Here is a 7,799-nt window from a genome sequence, read left to right as displayed (position 1 = left end):
GACTCAAAGGATTTTTTTTCCATGAGATTATATCTCTTGCTAAATTTTCTTCAAAACTTATATAGGAAGAGACATTCCATAGGAATTTTATAGGATTTTATAGGGTTCATTATTTTGATTCAAAGGATTTTGCAGAAAAAAATTCCTATGGAGTGAAATCCTCTAAAATACTTATGAATTTCCTTAGAATAAAAAGGCCTAAATCTGGTATATTGAAGGGAAAAAGGTTCATTTCGACATTGTTGAATGGCCTGTCCGTTCTCTTCCTGTGGTTTCGTGGGAAAAGGACCCAGCGGAAGTTCCTCTTTCTCTTTTCGACGACGAGCAATAGGAGATATAGCAATATCTACTCACGACTACGCAATAAATTAACTTCTTATTAAAATATAATAAATAGCCTACTCCAAACCTGATAGAAATATTAGAGTTTTTACCTTTGATCCAACTTTAATATGATTTTACCTCTATGTTTTCAACTGTACGATTTGCCTATTTTTACAGAAGCCTATATATAGCTGAAGTACTTGATGGTGTCAAATACATGTATGGCCTTGCAGATTTGCCATGTTATGATATCAGACATTTGACATAAATTTTCCATCCCTATTTTGAAATGAATTTCATTAACTCAATTAAGGAATAGGAAAAGGCAAATCCTTTACATGAATTCTAACACCGTGAAGTTCTCTTCATGGAATGTAAGCAAGCACAATGTTCAGTTAAAAAAAAAAGGAAATTATAAAGTTAGAAAGTAGAGGTCAGGTCACAATTGAAGTTGAAAATAGGGAACAAACGTAATTCCCCCAACGTTTTACACCCCTTTGTAATGGTGGGATTATATGTATATATATCAAAATGATACAAAAAATCTGTAAAAATTGTTTTCGTAGGGTTATAGAAACTCAACGTGGATAATTATGTGTCAAAGAGTTATCATCCGAGTAATGTGTTCAATCTTTTGTCCTATAAAATATAAGAGTTGAGTTTAAAAAAATATTATTAAAATTTATAGATTTTTATGCTAAATTAAAATATATAATAGCTAAGTTATGTTGTAAGTACCCATGAACCATGTCTCTTTTACCACACTAGTGCCGCGTTCGTACAAGCTGATAAGATAACATACTTTTCTTGTTTGCACGTTTTCCAAACTGCTAAACGGAGTATTTTTTACAAAAATTTTCTATAGAAAAGTTATTTTAAAAAATCATATTAATATATTTTATATGTTTTAATAATTATTAATTAATTAATCATGTACGAATCTATTAGTACGGTTTTCGTATCGGGTAAGTTACCTTACGCTCTTCTCTCACGAACGCAGCCTAGATTTAGTTGTACAATATGTTTAGCTCGCTTTGCTGAAAGTTGCCTCACATTCCCCACAGCTTAGTTCTTTTTAGTTTTTGATAGCGAGGTACACGGACGAGGATTATTTGGTCGGTGCAATTGCGCCGAAATGCCGATGGCCGGCGTCATCCATGCATGTTTCGACAAATACAAGACTAGAGAGCAAAGAACCATGCGACCACTCTGACCTGGCAATTACTTTTCTTTCGTTGGAAGTAAGTACAGTAGAATGGATCGAGTCAAAAGTATTTTTTTATGGCAGAGATTACTCCAATTAATCCACTAGACTGGCCAGAGATAAACATAACCCTGTCGGATTTGTCATACCTTTTTGTGTCTTCAATTTTTTTTCCCTTCTTTTGAAATGGTCTGCTAGCTAGCTAGCTGTCTGCCTGTGAAGGAATCTTTGTTGGGAGTAGAAAATACTCAAAAGCATGCCTTTTTTACTTGGGCCTTGTTTAATTCCTAATTTTTTTCTAAAAATATTATATCGAATTTTTGGACACCTAAATAAAGCATTAAACATAGATCAATCAAAAAACTAATTACACAATTATGAAAAAAAATCTTGAGACGGATCTTTTGAGCCTAATTAGTCCATGATTAGTCATAAGTGCTACAGTAACCAACATGTGCTAATTACGGATTAATTAGGCTTAAAAATTCATCTCGCGGTTTCTAGGCTAGCCGTGAAATTCGTTTTTTTCGTTCGTGTCTGAAAATCCCTTCCGAGGTCCGATCAAACATTTGACATAACAGTTCTTCCAAAAATTTTCTCTCGCTGTTGCTATATGGTCATTTATATATTTCCTCTTGTCCAAATAAAATGGGATTGGGACAACGTCTCAGTTGAAAGTGGAACTTGAAACCAAACTGATTTCAATATGATTAATTATCTTAACTAGGATGTTGATTAATTAAACACGTTTAATTTGCGTGTCTTATCCTCCAAATCGTTAGGCAGATTTTGTTGAAATTAAGGCGTTGTTTCAGTGTGTCCTGTAGGGCTTTTATTCTCTCTCTCTTCCTCTTAATGATTCACCTGAAAGCTCTTTGCTATTGGTTTTTTCAGTGATTAGCTGATTGGTCAAGCTACGTTTGCATTAGGTAAAGCTCTAGTGGTGATGGCACTTTGGTTGCGTGTAAGTCAGAGTCAATCCTATATCAACATGTCAACGGACTACAAATGGGAATTCAAAGGACGACAAAACGATTTTGAACATGGTACTGATTGTTTTTTTCAGAAAGAAATAAACTTTATGTCCTAAAATATGTAGATTGGTTAGTTATTTATTTATACATAATATGCAATAAACATATGATACTAGCATATGCATAAGTAATTCTAATATCAATTTTAACTGATGGGATTTTAATTTTTTTGTAAAATTAAACTTCTGATCCATAGTAATACTAGCTAGAATTTATGTGCAATTTTAGAAATTCCAAGAGGTACCCTGCTTTTGTGTAATTTTTGTTACTTCTCAATATCTCGTGTTAACGCACGGATGTATCATAAACTAGCACCAATTTTTTAATCGTCCGAGGTCTAACTTATGACCTTAAAATTGCTCTTGTAATATATAGTAAATGGAAATGAAGTAACTATATTCTTCTAATCCTTTAATTGATCATCGACTTTTAAACATGTATTTGACAATGTCATCTTATTCAAAAAGTTTAGCGATAAAACAAGTCACAGCAAAATAAATAGTAATTACATATTTTTCTCAATAGGATGAATTGTCAAATGTAGTATATTGGTTATTCCCTCTTCCCTAGCCCCATCTTGACCATACTGTACATCAAAATCAGAAGGGTTGCTTCAGTTTTCTGTCTCTTGAAAACTGAATCCCAAAATTTTCCCTCTCTTGAGAGAGTTGAACACCCAATTTTTCTCAGTTAATTTTACACGCAATTCTGATTTTCTTTCGCGTTGAGATTTCCATGTGTTCTCCTTTTACCCGGCACCGCACCAACAAGGGCAAAAAGGAAAAACATTCAAATTTTGTCAGCATGAGGCTTTACAATTGTGTATATTCATGTGATGGCGACTGGCGTGATTGGACCGCCGATAACTAACTTATCATATTCAGCGAGAACCGAGCAACGCTACACGAGTTCGATCTCGGGATCGCGACTTGCGTGTCTCACCCGAGAATTTTTCACTCACACGCGTGCACATCCCAAAATCCTAAGCGTGTGGTAGGGACGAACACGTATGTGCGTGCGTTGTGGTGTGAGTGTGGTGTGTTATGTGTTAGTGTACGTCCCGAGTTGTACGTTTAAAAAAACTTATCATATTCAACAATACTATTATTATTATTTATTATATCCTGGAATAATTTGCAGTCACAGAGAGAATGAAGGAGCAGAGCAGCCAGGTCAACACAGCTTTGCTTTGAACGCGTCTTGGCAATGAATGAATGCCATGACGTTAGCAGGACAGCAACAAGAGGTTGCAGCACGTACGCTAGCGAAAGTGGGACTATCTGTTGGTTTTTCAAGCCGTGTAAGGTCTAGTCCAGTTCGTCCAATGTGAATGACTCTGCTATGTGCTAGTGGTAGAAAGCAATTAGAAACAGGTTCAGCGCAAGAATTTTGCATGAACCGTCAGGAGTCCTAGCAATTTTGGGAGGGGTGGAACCAGGCCTAAAGTAGATTATTATTTTTTTATTTTCTAAATATTTTTAACAAATAATTTTATTACTAAACCTCCGGAGAAAAGTTTTCCATCACATGAACCTTTTAGCCATGCCACCAACATTGACGTGCGAAATGACTTGCCACGCCACTAGCACTGGCGTGACAAAAAGATTCAGTTTTGAAAAAATTTTGCCCGATGGTTTAGTAATAAAATTACTCGCTAAAAAGATTTATTTAATAAAAAATTTCCCTAAAGTATCTAGGGATCAAACCCTACTACTGGGTTCTAAACCTTACATAAATCTCATACAAATTTTAGAAAAAAAATGAATTTGTAAATGGCTTAGATAAATAATAGATTTGTGCCCTATATATGGCTTCTAGCTGGTAGTAAGACAACAGTTCATCATGCTTCTCATTAAATTGGTGGGATAGTAAGTCCTAACTGGATTAATTATTACCTAGCTCTTGTTATCTGTAGTTTGACAATTTCTATCATTTTCGATAATGACACAGTCTTCGTAACTTTTTTTTTTATCGGAAGACAGTGGGGAAGCCCCCACGGTAAAGGGATTTTATGAAGCCCCCACAGTCTTCATAACTTAGCTTTGGCTATGATTTTCTATTACAAATATATAAAAATAAATAATATTTACTTTCATTGGAGTTTTTTAAGACTTATCTATACATATTGTAATAGTATCTTTAAGTTAAACATTTTAATAGTTATTAATAATCAATGCTTTAAAATTTTAACTATATGATTATAATTATCAAACTAGAGGGAGTATGCTAATTCATGCCATTATGCGGGGGCCACAGGATATTTATGAGCTAGGGCAGTTAAATTATCAGAAATCTTTATATTTTAATACAAAATTTAAACATTAGGCTACGTTCTTTTATAATGATTATTCTTAGCTTTTCTTTGGCTTATGCGTGCATATTTTTTGAACGGCTAAACGATATATTTTTCTAAAAGTTTCCATATACAAGTTCATCCGTTCATATTTTTTTAAAAGTTTCCATATATAAATTCATCCTTTGCACCATTAAATAGTTATAAAAATCAAATAATCTTTCATCTACAAAAGAACATAACCCATATATTCAATTTTAGGACAAAGTAAGCAAATGTAAATCGTTTTACTAAAAACTTTGAGCATTCTCAATCCTGTTATAAATGTAAGTTACTTTTTTAACATTTAGGCATGTTTGCACCTTCTTCTATTTGCACTTGCTAAATTCACATTCATCTTCTTCTATAAATGAAGGTAAAAAAAAGTCATTTGAGCTATTTTTAATTCGCGCGTACAAGTTTAAACAACTTATTTTTGAAATCAAAAGGAGTAATTCCTTTCAAAATCCTCCATTTATGGATTAGCAATGGCTGCTGAAATAATGATATATATATATATATATATGCAAAGATGACAAGCTTTTGACGTATCATACAGTGTCCCATGCTCTCTTGTCTCCTCGTCTTGATCTTAATGTCCCAACAGTAATAGGGCAAAATGCAGTCAACTAAAGGGGTGTTTAGTTGGTGAAATGAAAATTTTTTGACGTCACATTATAATTTAATTTGACCGAATATCAGAAGTAGTTTTTGGATACGAATAGAAAAATGAATTTCACGGCTGGCCTGGAAACCGCGAGACGAATCTTTTGAGCCTAATTAATCCGTCATTAGCATATGTGAATTACTGTAGTATTTATGGCTACTCACTTACTAACTAGGCTCAAAAGACTCATCTCATAATTTCTCACATAACTATGAAATTAGTTTTTTGTTTTGTCTATATTTAATAATCTATTTAAGTGTCTGTGATGTTTTTGGATAAAAAATTTTGGGAACTAAACAGCTCCTAATTTTTGTTGAAATTGCTAGTAGTCGACAATGTCGTGAACACTGAATGCAATCGTGGCACCGCACTGCAGTTGGCTGTCCTCTTCTTATTCAGAAAAGGAGGAGCAAATGATGTTCTCTTTTTGAAAATGTGTGCCTTTTTGTCGCCCCAATAGCTTGTGAATTCAGATCACCCGATTAGTTGGAATATTTGAAGTACAGGCTACCTTTCCTGTTTGACTAATAATTGTTAAGGAAACGTGATATATACTCTGTATGAGTGTCAAGAAAAATGATGTCGTTTTGCTCATATTTCTCCCTTGCTCTCGTTTTTGACGAACAAAGACTTTATACCGGTTCAAATTTGTCTTGAGGGTCTGCGGCAAGTTACATCAACTCTGTTCAGTTGTAAGGTTGTCAGTCATACTTGGACAATAGTCTCAGAAGTAACAAATGTTTTCAAGTCAGTAAAGAGATAAGAATAAAGGATACATAGTCCCCTCTGTTTCATAATGTTAAGATGTTTGACTTTTGTTTCGTAATGTTTGGATATTCGTCTTATTCAAAAAATTATGAAAATATTATTTATTTTGCTTGTGACTTACTTTATTATCGAAAGGACTTTAAGCACGGCCTGTCATTTTTTATATTTGTACTAAATTTTTAATAAGACGAATCGTCAAACGTTGCAACAAAACATGTCCAACATCTTAACAATTGCTCATTTGACCCTTATTTGAAGCCTAATTACCAATCTAATCCTGTTATTTTAGGTTTGCTCATTTGACCTCACTTTTCTAAATTGAATATCAAAGACCGACCCTGTTCTATGAAAGGAAGATAACAACGTGAACTAAGCGACAAACTCTCTCTTTTTCCCTTACTTATTTGACCATGTTGTATGCAAACTTCTAGAAAAAATATTTATTCAAACATATTTGAGATAAGTTTGAAATATTTGTTGATGAATTTGGTATCAATATGACATATTTAAGATAAGTTTGTTTGATTTGGCATCAATTCCATAAATTTGAATTTAATTTAACATATTTAACAAAAGTTACATAATTATGGCTGATTATTGCAAAATTTTGACAACATAATATCATATTTTATTCATATCAAGTTGCATATAGTGAACCACAATCATAGGTCTTTTCCAAATCGACATAAATTTATATCCAATGGCAAAAATCACAGGCCTATCCAGCAACACATTCAGGTAGGCCAACACAAGCCTAGGTAGACATGGTCTATGGGCACCGCCGCTGCTCCCCGGCCTCTGCGCGTCGACTCGCGCACTGCTCTCCACCTCCTCGTGCAATTCCCCACCTCCGGACTTTCTCCCCGCCTCCTCGTGCTGCTCCTCGCCTTCATGCGCCACCGCCTTAGCTCCCCCACTTTAGACCATACCCGCGCGCGTGACCCTCACCCAGTAAGAGCAAGTTTAATAGTATAGCCAACTACTGGTTCTAAATTTATCTATAGTTAATCTAATAATCAATTGATACAATAGTTATTTATAAAGCATTAGTATATGGTCTCATATATCATAGATATACTGCGTCTTGAAACCCGTACTGCAGCTAGCTATAAATTACTAGCCCACTACTCTTCTATTATCTCTTTAAAATATGTTTACAGCTAGCTACTATTGTACCTGCTCTAAGAGCAAGACTAATAATATAGCTAACAAGCTGACTACAGGACTCCTTATAGTCTTCTTTTAGCCCACCTATATAGTAGTTAGCTCTTTATCATTAATGCATGTCCCACATATCACTCTCACAAAGTTTCTTAGTACTTGTGCACGAGTTGGCTATAAGCTTACAAACAACTTCCTCTCTCTCATTCTCTCTCCTCCACATAAGCATTTAGCCAGCTTATAGTCATCTATTATACTTGCTCTAAGGCGACAGGGCCAGCCATGGATCCGCCACCGAGCCCTCCTCCC

The sequence above is a fragment of the Oryza brachyantha genome, chromosome 2 (genome assembly GCF_000231095.2).
Source record: "Oryza brachyantha chromosome 2, ObraRS2, whole genome shotgun sequence".
NCBI lineage: Eukaryota > Viridiplantae > Streptophyta > Magnoliopsida > Poales > Poaceae > Oryza > Oryza brachyantha.
Note: the sequence above shows the minus strand (reverse complement) of the source record.